The sequence below is a fragment of the Lissotriton helveticus genome, chromosome 1_1 (assembly GCF_964261635.1).
Source record: "Lissotriton helveticus chromosome 1_1, aLisHel1.1, whole genome shotgun sequence".
Taxonomy (NCBI): Eukaryota; Metazoa; Chordata; class Amphibia; order Caudata; family Salamandridae; genus Lissotriton; species Lissotriton helveticus.
The window spans coordinates 1921587988-1921607981 of record NC_136057.1 but is presented as its reverse complement, the minus strand read 5'-3'; positions in this window follow the sequence as shown (position 1 = coordinate 1921607981).

Below are 19994 nucleotides of genomic sequence, written 5' to 3'. Positions count from 1 at the left end.
CTGGACCTCTGACACCATGACTTCACTACACTTCTGTACCTGTGACCACTCTGCCAGTTTAAGAACTGCGGTGCTAGTGGATGGACTGCCACTCTGCTGGACTGCCACTCTGCTGGACTGGCGCTTTGCTGGACTCTTAGCTTGCTGTGCAATTGCCTTGCTGAACTGCCGTGCTCCCTTCTGTTCTCCTGCCTGGGTGAGAAGGATTGGACCTGCATCACTTGAACCCAGAGTGACTCTAAGGGCTTGCTGGCTTGCCTCCTGTTCTAAGTCTCAGAGCTTTCAAAAATTTAAACTACCTGCATTTGCACCTAGAACCTACAAGATGTGAGTCTGCCCTGCCAAGTTGCGCCAACCCCGTCCTGGACCCTTGGAAGTGAGGCCTAAAGTGCTTCTACATCCAGAACCCATGCATCATCATCAGAACTACACATCTTTGCCATTGCATAAGCCAGAACCAGCTCATCCTCATGGTTGTGTCGAGCGAACCCGGCGCATTGCTTTTGGATTCAATGTATCGCCTACTGCAAGAGTAACAGCCATGCATTGCCATGCATCGCATTTGGAACCAGCGCCTTGCACTTGGAACCAATGCATCGCTGCAGTTGTGTGGAGAAAATGGACACATCTCTTCCACTGCATGCTTGACACTGACGCATCGCTTCGGCAACACCCCACATCTTCGACAACAATGCATAACAGATCAAGGTACTTTGGTTCAGCAAGTCCAAGTGGGTCCCTGTACTCAGTGCATTCTCCATCATAGGCGGTCTGAACTTTTGACTTTGCCTTGGTCCAGCACGACCAGATAAAGCATGTTTTTTAAAATTCATATCTCTTATCCTACATGTTAGATTTTTGTCTTTTTGGTCTTGTTCTATTTATATAATTATGCTCTATTTGTTTACCTGGTGTGGAGTCTTTTTGTTGTGTTTTCACTGTGTTACTTTTTGAAGAGTTGTACAAATACTTTACACATTGCCTCTTACGTTTAGCCAGACTGCTCTGTGCCAAGCTAGTGGAACGTAGTGATATTGAGTGGAGTGGAGTGTTGTAGAATGAAGTGCGGTACAGTGGAGCAAAGGGTCATAGATTGTCCTAGTATAGAGTGTCGTAGAGTGGAGCGTTGAACAGTGTCATAGAGTAGTGTGACGTGGAATGGCATAGAGTGGAGTGTTGTAGTATGAAGTGGTAAGGAGTGGAGTGGAGAGGTGTAGAGTGGAGTAGCAAGGAGTGTCATATAGTTGAGGGGCATAGAGTTGAGTGAAGTGTCATTGAGTGGAGTATGCATGGTATGGTAGTGCACTGCCATTACAGACACATTTTTTATTGAAATGACTATTACATTTACACAGACATTCCGTTTTACTGATGAAGCTACACATCGCACAAACAATAATGAGTGGAAATGTCATCATCTAGTGTATTGATTTGTTTTATTGTAATAAAATATTTGTTTCGACTACACTTCTGAAACATTCTGAAATATTTGCACTGGGTATTTACAGACATTTTGTTGTGTGCTAGAAAAAAAAACTTTCCTTTCACACCACCAGATTGTCAGATAAATCTTCACATTTTGAAGTCATAGAAAGAAAAGTACACACCAAGCTCCCTCGGATGACTGAGTCTGACATTAGACCCCAGTCTTTGAATGCACAGCAAATGTGAAAAGGTAAGACCAAAAATAAAAGGCTGGTTTACAGGTAGCGAGCACTCGTGGAAGAATACAGTAGCCAGGCTATACTCCACAGGAGAGACAAAGACACACTGGACAGCCTAAAACAAATAAAGCAAGCAAATGTGATTTACAACCCACAAAGCCAATGGTAAGCAATTGACAGAATTAATGCCCAGGGAAGCTTTCAGAACGTTCCCAAGAAGTCTTTGCAAGCTAGTAGACTTCGACGTAAAACCGAGAAAGAGAGAGGAAGTGATGTATTCCCACTACATGGGGAAAATGGGTAACAAAGAACCTACGAAGGTGAGAAAAAGAAACAAGAAGTGCTATCAAGATTAGATAGTCTTGATATTTGGTAACATCAGCATTCAGCAGCACCCGTAGCAGGTTCCCAAGAAACACTTTCAACTTTTCAAATTAAGCACTGTTTAGAGAAATGAGATACTGATGTTGATAGTGACAAAAATACTTTTTCACAAAAATTGGAGGTCAATAAAAGACAGTAGCAGAAGTCAATTAGGTTGGAAGGCGAGAACTAATAGGATGAGGAGCGAGGCAGAGCAGGGAGCATACCACCATCATGAAAAAAAGCTAAGATTAGATGGTGGGGCAGGAGTGCTTTGGAGTTAGAAAAGTAATAAAACTGTGCGAGTCAAAAAGGCTGTAGGTGGTCCTCTCCTTTCCCATTGTAAAGGAAGCAAGAAATAGATCTGTTTATCGGTGCGTGAGGTGGTATTGTCAGCATTAACAATTCCATGTTAAATTTGAATTTTATCACAATTAATCTGTCATATTCGATTGTAAATCCAAATCTGTTTTCATCCAGGACATAATGAGCCCACTTGGGATATAGTGGTGTCCGTAAGGCCTGGTTTAATCAATGAACACTGCAAATACAAGGAGATGATGGACGGAGCGCTGAAGCTTTTCAGAGACTCACCCCCAGTCACAGAATGGGTTGAATCCATCATCGTTCTTTATCTCACTTCATCACCACAGTTCAGACCTAGCTATATGCAAATTAGTTTTAAGCCTTATGGGAACAATTCAGCCCAAACTGCCAAGCCAGGTCTTTCCTGAACCGGAAACAAGCTTCCTGGGACCGGTTTCGTGGTCAAACCCCTCATCAGCCAGGCAGCTTGAATCCAGTGGCATAGTGAGCAAGGGGTCCACGTCTGGGCATACCCTGCCAACTTAGATAAAAAACAAACCAAGCACAAGGTGATGAAGAACAAAGAGAAGATGGGGAGCGCTGAAACTTTTCAGACACTCACCCCCAGTCACAGATATGGGCTGAATCCATCATCGTTCTTTAGCTCACTTCCCCACCTCAGTTCAGACCAAGCTATATGCAAATCAGTCGTGACTCTGTCCCTCGTGGGAACAATCAATGAACACAGCCAAAGCATTATAAATGCATCAAATTATAAGCATTAGGAAGCGTTAGGGTACACACAGCATGTGGCTGACCTGGTAATAGCAATACAATTGCTTTTAAGAAATGTGAGTGATGAAATGGAAGGAAAGTGCCTTTCAGTGGCAAGAAAGGAGGTTTACAGAGTGCAAAGGAAGAAAAACAAGAGCTGCAGTCAAATCAAAACCTTTCAGTTACATTCCTAATGTCAGATAGTCTGGAAGGAGATGGCAAACTTGAGAATGAGAGACACGCGGGGGAGGACTCTGAGGAACATGGACTAACCAACAAAAAAAATCATGAACGCCTTCAAAATGCAGACCATAAATGAATGACCACATTTTACTGACAATAGTCAAAATAGAAAAAGGAAGTGGTGTAAGTCCGCTTGTGGAAGGATGGAAAGCTAAAACCGGCAACTTTTAAACCTTAATGAAGAACCTGGCCTATATGAGATACATTTTAATAAATTGGAGTAGCCAACAGTAGTATTAAAAATTGAAACTTGATTAGAATCCTGTTTGACAGACACAACCTCCATGTCATCCACGCTTCGTTTAAATGGTAGACAACTTTCCTCTTCCATCCACTGGCCAGTAGGACACATTCTGTTCCTCTAGGGGATCAAAATGGTGTGTTTTTTTCCCTGATTCTATTCCTCTTGGGCGTAAGAGTCTGTGTGTCTCAAACACATATAATGTGCTTTGGTATATGAGGCTAAACTGGACTGATTCATTCTGTACAAAAGCACGTGAGGATGCGACTGGACAAATGGGGCTGTTTCATGGAGGTCGTTTGAGGCACATCCTGCACGTGAAAGAAGCATCCATCTCGTTAAGTTGTACGTATAAGTATACGAAGTTGTACTTGGACATGATTGCTGTACATGGGCTTATTAGTCGGTGCCCAGCATATGAGGGCTGCAATTGGCATATGATGGTTAGGCCAAGGCCTTGACTGGCTAAGATCTAAGAATATACTCATACTAAAGAGGGTTTAGTATCCCATTCCCCTCATCTCCTTTCAAAGGCTGTCCTGTCATTCCCTACTGAAATGAGCTAAAGATGCATCATTAATATAAAGGTACAGTTATGTGCCCAACCTCCTGTTCTCTGCTTCCTACTCACTGGTGGGTTTGAACAGGCTGCATTTTTCCACCCTTTGCTTGTTTCGAACAGATAATGATGGGTGAATTTTCAGAATTTTCCAGAGAGGGATTAAATAAAGAAGGACTCTCCAAGTAAAAAAGCAAGCCAGGTATCTGGAAGGTCTTCTTTCCATATCATGCCTCTGGTTCTCGCTGTTCTGTCGCCATTAATGCTAAGGAAATTCACATATTCTAAAATTTGAGAGCATGATTGACTACATTTCAATACGACATAAATCTCGTTAATAATGATAATAACCATAATAATGATAGTGAGGATTATATTTTTTTTACGTTTATGGATTTTGCACTAATAAAATATTTTCATTAGGATAGGATAAGATTCAATATTATTTACAGAGCAGACTTATACCCGAGGGTGTCAAGGTGCTGAACTGACAGATGAGGAGAAAGAAAGAAAATGCCCCTGCAGCCATCTAAGATGAAAAAAAGCCAGGTTTTCAGATGTTTTTTAAAGACCAGAAAAGAGTCCGCTTTGGAGATAAAGGCGGGCAGGGAATTCCATAACTTGGCGGCCGTTGCGGAAAAGGACCGTCAGGACCTGCGAAATCTGGGAGTCATCAGTTCTTTCTTTGAGGTGGATCTCAAGAGCCTCCCAGGAGTGTACCATTGAAAAAGAGTTTTTAGATGTGGCCTACTCTTACTATGTATGGCCCTAAATACGATGCACAGAACTGTAAAGGGGATATGCATGGAATTAATCCCATTCCTGGCTGACTGACGCTTGGGAATTTTAAGAATCAGCCGCGCTGTCGCGTTTTGTACCACTTGGAGCCTAATAAGGGAGACCGCATTGATGTTCATGTACAGAGAGTTGCAATAGACCGGTCAAGAGGTGACTAGAGTGATCATGATTGACTGGTGCAGTTTGGATGGAACAAAAGACAAAAGCTTTCTAAGAATCCTCAGAATATAAAAGCAAGTACTGAGTCAAAGCTCAGACCATTGTCGAAAATCACCCCCAGGATTTTTGCTATCCTAACCAGGACAGCACAAACTGCAAGCCACCAAGAGTTTGACCAGATGGAATTCTGCGACCCAAATACCAGCATTTCAGTCTTGTCTACATTGATCTTCTGTGAATTTACCTTCATCCAGCAGATAATGCTTGACATACACTGATTGAACTTTTCCACAAACGATTGCAGGTAATTTGAGATGGAGATGATAATTTGCGTATCGTCGCCATGAGAAAGCACCTGAAATCCGAAGTACCGCATCAGATCGATTAAGGGGGTCACACAGAGATTGAAAAGAGTGGTGCTCAAAGATGAGTCCTGGGGCAACCTACAAGGAAGACTAAAGGCGCAACTCTAAAGCCTCCACAGCTGACGATGTGGCCCTGTTTGACATAAAAGAGTGGAGAAGCTGCAAGGCATTTCCAGAATTTCCCACTTGCCGCAGATGTTGAACCATACGCACTGAGGAGACCGCGTTGAATGCTGCCAATAGGTCGAGCATTGTCAAAACCGCCACCCCGCCCTCATCAACCTGCGCACAAATGCAGTCAGTAGCCGCCATTAGGGCAGATTCAGTACCGTGACTGGCGGGGAACCCATTCTGAGAGAGATCCAGGATCTCCTCTGATTCAACGTATTTCATCAGTGCTTTATTCATACATTTCTCCAGGATCTTAGCAGGGGTTGGGAGTAGAGAAATTGGGCGAAAAAAATTCAGTTCCAGGGGGTCAGCATTAGGTTTTATGAGAAACAGTGAGACAATGGCTTCCTTCCAGATGGCCGGAACACTACCAGATTGAAGTGTGTCGTTGAACACCTTGCACAGAAATTTGGCCACTAGGTCAGAAGCCAATTTGAGTATGGAGGGCGTACAAGGGTCCTATGGAGTGCCTGATTTTAGGCTCAGCAAAAGTTTGTTCATTTGATGAACCGAGATCTGTGGAAAGGTGGTGAAGAGATTCTTCCTGGTATCCTGAGTTAATTCCACAATGGCTGGTTCCTCACCTCCAGTGGGGATGAGATCATGAACAATCTTAAGGCTCTTGTCCTGAAAATAAACTGCAACCTTATCACAGAATTCTTGAGGGGGGTTCAGCAACTGAGTACTCAGTGGCTCAGAAATCCCCTTTATGACTTTAAGCAGCATGCTAGAGGAATTGTCAGCCTGTAAAATAGCTTGGTTTTATTTCTGCAGAAGAGATTTCAGCTTTCCTTTTTCACTGGGGCAGGGGCTGGCATGCCATTTTAGTTCTTGTTTACAGCATTCCCACCTAAGGAAACCAGGTGTCATACTTTTAATGACACAGTTTTTATATGGAGCAACAATGTCTAGGGACTCATTAATCCATTCACGAAACTCTCCACTGTGGGTGAGTGTGTACTATTATTCCCATCGGATACCGTAGCCTCCCAGTTTCCAGCTGTGATTCTATTCATGCCCCTACAGCGTATATGCCTGGGGAGGGAACCTTAGCACCCCGATGGGGCGTGGTAGAAAAACTTTGAACTCAATTAACCAGTGATCAATCCAGCTAAGGGCCTGAACTGCCCCGATAAACAGATTGTTGTGGTTAGTGAAAATACCATCCAGAGTGTGACCGGCTGTATGGGTTGGAGAACACACCAGTTGCTCATAGCCCAGGGTAGTCATAAGATCTAAAAAGAGAGCTGATTCATTGTCCTGATTGTTATCAAAGTGAAAATTGAAGGCCCCAAGGATGGTATGATGAGCAATGGTTACAAACGGTTCCAAGGTTTTACACCAAGTCTCTGTGAACTTAGATTGTGGACCTGACGGGTGGTATATCAGAAGGCCTGAGAAGGTATAGTTCTCGGTTATCTTAATCCTAAATGAGGCTGCCTCCAACAAGATGCCAGAGTCATTCTCCACATGGCTGAGGGTACAACTGAAAAGCTCCTGAACTACCAGGACCAAGCCACCTCCTCTTCGACCTGAACGGTCACATCTGAGAATAATGTAACCAGGGGGGGAACAGTGTCTGCCAAGTCAGGCCAGAGTCATCCCTAGACCACGTTGCTGTGATAAAAAGGCAGTCCAGGCTAAATGTTTGAATGGTCAAGGCAATTTCAGTTTTATGTTTGGGCATAGAATGAACATGAATTAAAGCCTCTCGAATAGAGCTAGCCATGGGCCTAGCCTTAGTCACAGCCCCTGTCACGCTCTCTTCCCCGACCCCTGGAACATACTGAAAGGGCCAGGGACGATGGCCACCCCATTGATAGGGCTGATATGACATTGCCTACAATACGCAGCCTCCCTGTAAATAGATTAAGCTTTGAGACACATGCCCCATGGTGCGTCTCAGGGTGCAACTGAAGAAGTTGGGCCCTTGAGTAAGTTCTTTCAAGGCACCTTTGTCCCCAGAGTAAAGACGGACAGCATACCTGGCCCCTGGCACCAACCAGGCACAGCCGGGTTTGCCTTTGGTGCGCCGCTGGCGTGACTATGGTGCACCAAAGGCATTCCATTGGCTTAAATGCCTGAACCCCGAAGTGCAGAAAAAGCTGGACCGCTAACCACCAACCAAGATGCGGCCAGCTAGGGGACAAAGTGCAAGTGAAAAGGATGTCTCTCCGCTCAAACGGGAAGAACCTAAGGCGGACCGGAGAGCCAAGAAACAGCCAAAGAAGGTAAGACTCCTCCAAGAGGCAAAGGAAGAAAGATTAACACACCAGCACAGTGTAGGGAAATAAGAGAAATAAAACCTGCAGCTTTAAAATCCTTTTTTTCTCACATGCAAGCACAACAAGTAGAAGCGCGACTTACTCCTGCGTGTGTCCGCTGCGTGCCCGGGATTCCATTGGCTTAAATGCTCATAACCCGGAAGTGCAGAAAAAGCTGGACCGCCAACCCAAAGATGGCGGCCAGCTAGGGGACAAAGAGCAAATGAAGAGGATGTTTCTCCACTCAAACAGGAAGAACCTGCAGTGGATCAGAGAGCCAAGAAACAGCAAAAGAAGGTAAGGTTCCCCCAAGAGGCAAGAGAAGAAAGAATAACACACCCGCAGAGTGTAGGGAAATAAGATAAATAAAAACTGCTGCTTTAAAGTCCTTTTTTTAAAAAAATGCAAGTACAGCAAGTAGAAGAGCGACTTACTCCTGCATGTGTAAGAGATTTACACTATAACTGTTATCCTTAGTTTATATGCCTTAAAAAAAACACGCTACAACAATTGCTTTTTTATTGAGTTGACAATCAGTTATATTCTACCAGCCACCTCTGATCAGTGTGGCCTCTAGCTTTTTAGACATCACACAAAGATCTCATCATAAAAATGATCAGGCACATTGGCCTCAGACACTTAGGGGCTCATTTACGAGCTTTGTGACTCAGTGCAGTGTTGTAAGTCACCTTGCTGCATTGCATGACAGCGAAAGGGCAGGAATGTGCAATATTTAAAAGAATACAGCACATTCCTGCCTTGTTCCTGCACTGGCGCCGTTTTGGCTACCTAGCGCCAACACAGGTGGAGTAGCATACTTTTGGCTCCATCCCTTTATGTTTGGCTAGGTCACATGTATATTTACATTTGGCCTTATTTTCTCATGTGATGTAATAATAGCTAAGGGTGGGCGTCCGAATCGGCTACGCCCACGGAGTAGGCGTAGTGTTGCCTTCTACGCATTTTGCGTAGACAGCGTAGCCGGCAACACTACGCCCACTCCGTGAGCGTAGCCGAGTCGGCCGCCACCCGCCTCCCTCCCGCCCTCCACTAGATACTTTATTTAAGCCTTTGCACGGATAAAACCAACTTAAAAGCACTTACCTTGTCCGGGGCTCGTCCGGGTCTTCATCTTTGAATAGCGTCCTTTGCCTGGATACCAATGCGCATGCGCGGGCGGCCGCGCATGCGCATTTCTCGGGAGAAATGCGCATTGGTATCCAGGCAAAGGACGCTATTCAAAGATGAAGACCCGGACGAGCCCCGGACAAGGTAAGTGCTTTTAAGTTGTTTTAATCCGTGTAAATGCTTAAATAAAGTATGTAGGGGAGAGCGGGAGGGAGGTGCGTAGTGGGGCTACGCGGAGTGCGGGAGTGGGCGTAGCTTCTCGCCCTCTCCGCGTAGCTCCGCGGAGCCCCACTACGCCCCACTACGCCCAGGGTTAATAATAGCAATGAGATACGGTGCACTAAATATATGGGAGTGCATTTATTTTGTGTGTGTTGATATGTGTGTGCATATTAACGTTTTCCTTTTCAGAAATGTCTGCAGGTTTCGATTGTACAGTGGTACGCTAAAACCTATTTAATGCATTGCATTCGCAATGGATTAGTGGAAATTAATCATGCGTGAGTTCAATACTTTTTTAATAAATTGTGACCAGTTGTCTTTTTGATTTAATAATACATGTCTTAGTTATAGTGCACCATATAAAGGTATATAATAATGTGGCTTGATTTCCATATTAAAGATTTCATTTATTGGGTTATATGAAGGTTGCAGGACTAATATGCATTTAAAAGAAACTGATAAGTTAGAATGAGTGTGGGCCTTCAGCATACATTTGAGACATTTAATACTAACATGAAAGTTGTTTTTCTGCATGATTTCTCCTCTGCAGGTGCAGACAAAAGGCATTCATTAGTTAGTGAAAAGAACATTCTATTTCTGAGATAGTGAGGCTATTAGACCTGGCATCTTTTGGCATGTTTCCCCCTGTCTTTTTGCTTTCAGACCTCCTGGTTTTGACTCTCTTTTTGCTGGTTTAATGTCTCTGCATACATTATCACTGCTTTCCAGTGCTAAAGTACAAGTGCTCCTGTTGTAAATTGGATTATAGATTGATGTTTCCATGATTGGCATTTTTGATTTACTGGTAAGTCCCAAGTAAAGTGCACTGAGAGTTCCAGGGCCTGTAAATCAAATGCTGCTAGTGGGCCTGCAGCACTGATTATGCTACCCGCAGCAGCAGCCTTTCAAAGGGTTCTCAGACCTGCCACTGCAGTGTGTGCATGCAATTTTTACTGCCAAGTCGACTTGGCAAGTGCACCCACTTGCCAAGTCCTAACCTTCCCTTTTATTGCATGTGTGTCACCTATAAGGTAGGCGCAAGGTACCCATATGGGCAGGGTGCAGTGTATGTGGAAGGTAGGATATGTCCTGGTGTGTGTGACATGACCTGATAGTGAACTACAGTGTAATTAGTTTTTCACTGTTGTAAAGCTACCTGTCGCTTAGGATAGAATGAGAAATATTCTGTAACATTTTACAAGTATATCTTCCCATTGGGACAAGATAGATAAATGACGTTTAGTATGACTAAACTCAGAATGTAGAAATGCATCTTTCAGTAAAGATGATTTGTATGTTCTGTGTTTGGAAATACCACTTTTAGAAAGTAGGTATTTTCTTGCTTTGCCATCCTGTGTGCCTCTGTTGGGTTGTCAATTGACTGTCTGGCTTTGCAGTGAGTGGAGCACAGAACTGAGAAGAATTTGGACAGCATTGCAAGAACTCCCAAAAGTATGTGTTGCTTTATACTCAAGAAGGACAAGTATTCTGATACACATGTCTAGAAATATGTGACGGGACAGGGGCACGGGAGCCGGAACCTCAGACTCATGCCGAATGGTGGTCTGCCACACCCCTCTTACCGTGCTCCTTGTCCCCACAGCGTACACCGGCAACATGGAACGAAGAGGACGACTCAGTTTGGATCCCGAGTGATACTGTACAAGGTCCCTTTAAGACGGCCGAACCAGGTAACGAGACTCCTCCCCCTGAAGGCGCAGTGACGTCAAAAGCCGGAACAACAGAGACGGAGACGAAGGAAGTTGTCGGAGGAGCGGAGGCATACGAGGAAGACGACGGGTGTTTCCAGGACGCTGAGAAGACGGAGAACGACAAGCCAGGAGGCCAACGATTTCACGCTGCGCCCCGCCACGTTCCCACGGGAGGAGCGTGGCTCCAAGAGGTACGGGGACGGGTAGCGGGTTGGGTCGGGCGAAAGAAACACCAGTGAACGTTTCTTTAGACAAGCCTCACCTCCCCCCCCCCCTTCCAGGCACGAGCACTTCCTTTTCCCCCCCCTGGTTAGGGGTAGCTTGAGTGGTGCACGGTCGGTTAATCCCTCACTCCCGGTCCCTTGAGAGTGTCACAGCATTATATTGTCCTGACCCTCGTTTCCTTTCCTTTGCCGGTACCGGAGCGGAACCAGAAGACGACTCCCGGAGCAGACACCGGCCCCCCCTAAAGGCGCAAGACCCAGAAGCCAAGCCAAGAGGACTATTTTCTTTAGCCAGTTTCGAAATCCTGAGTTTCATGAAAAAAACTTACATCCCAATAAAGCCTTCGTTAAAACCTCTACTGAAGGCACCTGTGTTCCTATTTTCACCAGCCACACATGTAGAGACCACAGTACACGACGAAAGCCCCCACGTTCCTACCTCCCCGGGACAAGTGGTGTCAGAAGTGGGATCACCATCCGTCTGTAAAGAAAAGATGGAGGCCCTAATAGACCATATCATCAAAGGACAGGATAAATTGGAAAAAGCCATGGAAAACCAAATGACGTCCGCTCAGGCAGACCGGGATATGTTCACGCACACGATAACAGCTCAATTGGAAAGTCTGAAGAGCATAACCCCTGCACCCCAAGTCGTCCAAGGGGATGTGAGAGTACATGCACCCCATCCGCCAGGGGTGGCCCTCCAGAAATACATGTCAGGCGAAGACCCGGACGCCTTTCTGACTAACTTTGAAAGAGCGGCACGTGCACTAAGTTGGCCAGAAGAGAAATGGCCCTTTTTCTTAGCCCCTCTTCTCACCGGCGAAGCCCAGTCTGCCTATGAGGCGGCTAATCCCCTGGGGACAACCCCTTATGCCACCATTAAAATGGTGATACTGGACCACTTGGGTTTGGATCAGGAGGCCTATCGTGTTAGGTTCAGAAAAGAAAGGGGCATTCCTGGGGAAAACCCAAAGACTCTCTTTTTTAGACTAAAAATGTCAGCAGACAAATGGTTGCGCCCTGACCTCTGTAACAAAGAGGACATTCTCAAGAAAATATACTTGGAGCAGTTCATGGAAGCCCTGCCGTACGCTACACAACGTTGGTTGCGTCAACATGTGGGACTTACTGTAGAACACGCAATCGAAATGGCTTCCCAGTATGCTAGAGCTCAACCCAAGGCTCTTACGTGGGAGCCTGAAAAAACTCAGAAAGTACTTCCGCCATCCAAAGTGGAGAAAAGACATAAGGGCGGACCCGAAATACCCCGCCTGCTATGCCCCACGAGCATGATCCTTCCACCCAACAAAGGGCCCCAGTGCTTCGAATGCGGAGAGTGGGGCCATATAGCGAGAATGTGTCCTAAACGGAAGCCCCCAGAGGAACCGATGGAAGTCGGCTATCTCCCGAGGACAGTGATGTACTCCGCCGAAATGGGTAGCACCTTCTACGTAAGTATGAGGATGAATGGTTACTCTGTAAGGGCCTTGCTAGACTCAGGATGTAGGCAGTCAGTGATTCAATCCCGATTTGTTAAACCAGAACAGATGAATCCAAAGGGGCCTGTTTATATAAGGTGTGTCCACGGAGATGTAAAACCGTACCCTGTAGCTTCCATAACGATAGTCCTTCCAAGTAGGGAACCATGCAAGGTGTGGGTAGGGGTGGTGGACTCCCTTCCTGAAGACATGATATTGGGAACAGACAACCCAGAGTTCTTGTCTCTCTTCGAAGAAACCCTGTCCCGAACAAAACAGAATAGTGATCTTCCTGCCTACCTGTCCCCCGAACCTTGGGTTAGTGATCGAAGCTTCCGTTTTGCTCAAAGTGAGGACAGGACTTTAGTCAATGCCAGGGAAGCAGCCCATACTGCGGGCGATCTAGCCTCGTCCTCATATCCGCGTTTTTTGATAAAAAACAACCTATTGTACAGGCAAAACAGAGCGGAAGGAGATGTCCAGCTGCTGGTACCCCAGTCCTTTAGAGAGCAGGTTCTTTTCTTTGCACATGCACATTTGACGGCAGGTCACGCAGGGAAGGAAAAAACTACGGATAGCATAACACGACATTTCTTTTGGCCAGGGATACATAAAGACGTGCAGGACTATTGTGCGAAATGTGAAGTTTGCCAACGACAAAATACCCGTCGACCCCCCATGGCTCCGCTACAAAGTATGCCCATTATCGGAGTTCCATTCGAAAGGGTTGGCATGGACATCATAGGCCCCTTACCAAAATCGAGCCGAGGATACCTGTATGCCCTAGTCATAGTTGACTACGCTACCAGGTTTGTTGAGGCCTTTCCACTAAGAACCACCACCACCGCAGCCATCGCTGAAAAATTCGTAGAATTATTTTCAAGAGTCGGGTTTCCTAGGGAAGTCCTGACTGATCAGGGAACCCCGTTCACTTCCAAATTAATGAAAGAGGTCTGTGCTTCCCTTGACATAAAACACATAAAGACCTCGGTGTACCATCCACAGACAGATGGTCTGGTGGAAAGATATAATCAAACCCTGAAAGCAACCCTGAAAAAAATGTTGTCTGCTGAAGGACCCACCTGGGACAGGCTCTTACCCATCGCCCTTTATGTTATTAGGGCCCAAAAACAAAGTAGTCTGGGGTGTTCCTCCTTCGAACTCCTGTACGGAAGGGTGCCACGTTCCTTGTTGGAAATAACTAAGGACATGTGGGAGAATGAAGAAGCAGAAGAACAGAAGTCCATGCTAGACTACACCAGCCACTTACGATCCAAGCTAGGAAAGCTACAAGAGTTGGCTTATTCTAACCTGGAAGTCCAGCAGAACAAGTACAAAAAAAACTACGATAAAGGAAAGAAGTTGAGAACATTGACCACCGGAAGCTGGGCCTTGGTGCTCTTTCCCTCGAGCATGAACAAACAGAAACATGAATGGCAAGGGCCTTATCAGATAGTTGATACCATTGGCCTTACTACCTACCGGTTACGCATGTCCCCATCCAAGACACAAACTTTTCACATTAACATGCTCAAGGAATGGCTGGGAACAGCGCCCCGGCAGGGCCATTTGGTTGCACAGACGGAGTTGGCCCGGACGTCAACATTGGACCAACTGGTGGTGAATACAGAGCTGACCAAAGGTGAAAAGGAGGAGTTATCGGAGACACTGAAACCCTTTACTGGCATCTTCTCCAACTTGCCAGGAAGGACTACTCTAGCTGAACATCGCATAGAGACCCTACCGGGTACAGTGGTGAAGCAAAGACCGTACCGGATCCCCGCTGCCCGAAAGGAAGCGGTCCGTAAGGAAGTCCAAGATATGCTACGACTAGGCGTCATAAGGCCATCCCAGAGCCATTGGTCCTCACCCATAGTGATGATTCCGAAACCGGATGGGTCTAAACGCTTTTGTATGGACTTCCGTGCGCTGAACGCGGTGTCGCATTTTGATACCTACCCCATCCCCAGGGTGGATGACTTGATAGAAAAGATCGGTGATGCCCGGTATATAACAACCATCGACCTCACAAAGGGGTATTGGCAGGTGCCCCTTCGGGAAGAAGATCGAAAAAAACGGCCTTCGTAACAGACGAAGGAGCCTACGAATTCACGGTTCTGCCCTTTGGGTTACACGGGGCTCCTGCAACTTTCCAACGTTTGATGAACCGGGTGCTACAGCCCTTCACTGCTTTCAGCTCGGCCTACTTAGATGATATTGTTATTTACAGCCGAGATTGGAAAGAACATCTTGTGCATCTGACCACCATCCTGTCAGCGTTAGAAAAAGTGGGACTGCACATTAATGCCAAGAAATCCAGAGCAGCCTTTAATACTGTTAACTACCTGGGGTATGTCTTGGGTGAAGGGTCCATAGCCCCCCAAAGCGAGAAAGTACGAGCAATAGCGGCCGTTCCGTTTCCTTCGAACAAAAGAGATCTACGCGCCTTTCTAGGACTGGTAGGGTACTACCGTAGGTTTATACCTCACTTTGCTGATATATCAGCCCCTTTAACTAACCTCCTTAGAAAGGACACAAGACCTAGCGAGTTTAGGCAGCCCTCCCCTGAGACCTTACAAGCCTTTCAGAGTTTAAAGTCCATCATGACTACGGCACCAATATTGACCTCTCCGGATCATGCGAAACCCTATATTCTAGCTACAGATGCCTCCAATGTAGGTATTGGTGCTGTTCTGTCCCAAGTCGGTACGGATGGCATTGAACATCCGGTATTATATGTAAGTAGGAAGTTGTTTCCAAGAGAAAGCAGGTATTCCACTATTGAAAGGGAGGCCCTGGCTATAAAGTGGGCTGTAGAGAAGCTGAGATATTATCTCGAAGGAAAACCATTCATCCTTCATACAGACCATGCGCCCCTGAGATGGATACATCAAAACAGTAGCAACAATCCCAGAGTCTTACGGTGGTTCCTGTCTCTCCAACCGTACGCCTTTACCATTCAACACCGGAAAGGAAAGGACAACGGTAACGCGGACTTCCTTTCTAGGGTGTTTCCTCTCCCCGAACGGGAGAAGCCAGGGGGGGAGGTATGTGACGGGGCAGGGGCACGGGAGCCGGAACCTCAGACTCATGCCGAATGGTGGTCTGCCACACCCCTCTTACCGTGCTCCTTGTCCCCACAGCGTACACCGGCAACATGGAACGAAGAGGACGACTCAGTTTGGATCCCGAGTGATACTGTACAAGGTCCCTTTAAGACGGCCAAACCAGGTAACGAGACTCCTCCCCCTGAAGGCGCATTGACGTCAAAAGCCGGAACAACAGAGACGGAGATGAAGGAAGTTGTCGGAGGAGCGGAGGCATACAAGGAAGACGACGGGTGTTTCCAGGACGCTGAGAAGACGGAGAACAACAAGCCAGGAGGCCAACGATTTCACGCTGCGCCCCGCCACGTTCCCACGGGAGGAGCGTGGCTCCAAGAGGTACGGGGACGGGTAGCGGGTTGGGTCGGGCGAAAGAAACACCAGTGAACGTTTCTTTAGACAAGCCTCACCTCCCCCCCCCCTTCCAGGCACGAGCACTTCCTTTTCCCCCCCCTGGTTAGGGGTAGCTTGAGTGGTGCACGGTCGGTTAATCCCTCACTCCCGGTCCCTTGAGAGTGTCACAGCATTATATTGTCCTGACCCTCGTTTCCTTTCCTTTGCCGGTACCGGAGCGGAACCAGAAGACGACTCCCGGAGCAGACACCGGCCCCCCCTAAAGGCGCAAGACCCAGAAGCCAAGCCAAGAGGACTATTTTCTTTAGCCAGTTTCGAAATCCTGAGTTTCATGAAAAAAACTTACATCCCAATAAAGCCTTCGTTAAAACCTCTACTGAAGGCACCTGTGTTCCTATTTTCACCAGCCACACCTGTAAAGACCACAGTACACGGCGAAAGCCCCCACGTTCCTACCTCCCCGGGACAAAATACAAGGCTGAAAAACTAAAGATTGTGACTGAAGTGAATGTTATCATAAACTGCATTTACCATGAAGCATTAGAGCGAACTGAGTGCTGGAATGTGAGGCAGTGTGCTCCCACCCTCTTTTTGTTTGTAAAGGCTTATTTGAGCGAATAAGCTGACAAACGCTGGATGATGCACCTGCACCCAGTGAGTGGTGCATATACCTAAGAAGAATTTGAGCAGCATTTCCAGAACCTCCAAAAGAATGTGTTACTCTCTACTAAAGAAGGACAACTATCCTGAAATGCGTGTTTAGAGATAAAAAGCACTGGCTGAACCAACAAGAGTGAAAAAATAAAGACTGATGTCATTGTTATCATGCACTGCATGTACCATGATACATTGGGGCGAGCTGAGTGCTGGGATGTGAGGCAGTGCACTCCTCCATCTTTTTATGTGACAGGGCTCACTTGAGCTTGTGAGCTGGTGAGCTCTAGCTGATGTAGCTGCATCTAGTGAGTGGTGCACAGACCTGAGAAGACTTTGGACAACAAATCCAGAACCCCCAAAAGAATGTGTTGCTCTCTACCAAAGAAAGACAACTATCCTGAAACATATGTCTAGAGATACACAGCACTGGCTGCATCACCAAGGGTGAAAAACTAAAACTGTCTCTGAAGTAAGTGTTATCATGCATTCCATTTACCATGATGCATTGGTAATGAGCTGACAAGCTTTGGCTGATGCACCTGCATCCAGTGAGTGGTACACAGACCTGAGAAGGCTTTGAGTAGCATTTTCAGAACCCCCAAGAGAATATGTCACTCTCTACTGAAGGAGGACAGCTATCCTGGAACATGTGTCTAGAGATACACAGTACTTGCTGTACCAACAAGGGTGAAAAACTAAAGATTGTCACTGAAGAATGTGTTATCATGCACTGCATTTACCATGATATATTGGGGCGAACTGAGTGTTGAGATGTGAGTCAATCAGCTCCCGCCCTCTTTTTGAAGTAATTTTTGTTTTACACTTATTTATGTTACATAGATATATGTTGATAACATAAATGTCAGTTTTGTGGATTGAGGTTAAATGTTTGTTATATTTCCTGACTATGTTAATTATTTATGTGAAACCATCACAATCATTCTGTGACCAAAAAAAGTCCTTTGTGCATGTGGTATATGTCCAAAAACAAGGTTAAGTAATGTCATTTATCTATAACTGTTTATAACGTTTTCTTCTCTAATTTGTCAATTGTGTTATATTTACAAATAAATGTCTTTAGTACATTTCTGTTCTTTGTACAGGTGTGGAATAATATCATAATAATTATTTAGAATATATTATGGGTTGTTGAAAGTTTAGGCTCGGAGTAATTATGTGGCCTCTGGAAATATTGAAGAATTTATGGTGTTCGGGGTTTCTAACTATATTGTTACTTTTGGAAAGCTGGAATTTACCTACTTTAACCATTTTGAGCCTGATGCCTATCTCTGAATATCCATCTGGGGGGTGGTGATAGCTGGGCTGTGGGCATTCCCTCTAGACAGCCCCACACAAAGGGAGCTTAGGTGTGACTGATGGGCCATCAACATCCTGTTGGACCATTATGGGTAGGATGGAAGGCAGGGGCTGACACTTACACCTGAATAGGCAGTGTTCTTTTCCCACACTAAGCACTGCATATCCTCCTGTAGTGAGTCTGGAGCCAGGGCAGGAAGGGAGGACCTCTGTGCAATTAAAAGCTTTCTTTGAAGTCTCCCCGTACCAAAGGCACAACTGGGTATAAGTACTGGACCTCTGACACCATGACTTCACTACACTTCTGGAACTGTGACCACTCTGCCAGTTTAAGAACTGCTGTGCTGCTGGATGGACTGCCACTCTGCTGGACTGGTGCTTTGCTGGACTCTTAGCTTGCTGTGCAATTGCCTTGCTAAACTGCCCTGCTACTTTCTGTTCTGTTGCCTGGGTGAGAAGGATTGGACCTGCATCACTTGAACCCAAAGTGACTCTAAGGGCTTGCTGGATTGCCGCCTGTTCTATGTCGCAGTGATATCTAAGACTTCACCTACCCACCAGCCACAGTCGGTAGTAGAGTACCTGCCAGGGCGGTGACGTAGGGAGGGGGAGGGGCAGGGTGGGGGTAGTAATCTATGGATAATGGAGGTTTTCAGGTAAGTAAACATTTAAATAAATCAAACGAATTTCGTTGCGCGCACTGCATTGCATGTGGGGATCCTATCTACATCATGGTAAGTACAAAAATAACGACAAAAAAATGGATGTCAAAAATATGTTGTAAAAAATATTGGTTTTTAAATGTAGAATAAAATGTCAAATAAAGTAAATAATACATATCATTAAAAGAAAAATAGATACAAATATCTTAACATATTTAAAAATAATAACTAATATATATAATCTTAAATAAACTAAACGTATACATATTAAATATAATAGATATACTTACTTAATAATATTCATAAATAATTATTTTAATAATGTATACATTGTTGAAAACATTTTATAAATTATAAATACATTTATACATGTACAAAAATAATATAAATACAAATATAAAAAATATTTATAACAAATTAAAAAACTACAATCTTTTTAATGTTTTTAAAATACATTATACACAACATTAACTAAAACAATACAGAAAAAAATTGGATAGGGGAGGGAAAGAAATGGCTATTCCCACTCCAAACAGTGCAACAGTAGGGAAAGTGATGGATAGCGTAGGGGTAAAAATTATTATTCCAACTCCAGAGAGTGCAACAGTAGGGAAAGTGTTGGATAACGTAGGGATAACATTACTATTCTCACTCCAGAGGGTGCAACAGTAGGGAAAGTGTTGGATAGCGTAGGGGTATAAATTACTATTCCCACTCCAAAGAGTGCAACAGAGTAGAGTGGCATAGAGTGGAGTGTTATAGAGCAAAGTGTCATAAAGTGGAGAGGCAAAGAAAGGGTAGAGTGGCTTAGAGTGGGGTAGAGTAGCCTAGAGTAGAATATAGCTCCTTAAAACGCTTGCAATTTGATCGCATGCCATTACAACGAGGTTGTTACAATGACCAACAAGTGTTGGATAGCGTAGGGATTAATAAATTAATTATCAATACCAATAACAATTAATAAAAAATTACTTTTCCATGATATATTACTTCCCACCCTATTCCCTTATGAACACACAATCCACTCCTAAACTAAATGAACACAATTAACATATTTATCAAGTAATTAATAACAATTAATCACCAATTAATGATTAATTAACACTAAATTAATTATCAATATCAATAAATAAAAATTAATAATTACTTAATTACAATTAATTACTTCCCACCCTTTTCCCCTATAAACCTACAATCCACTAAAGAACTAAAATGCAAAATTTCAT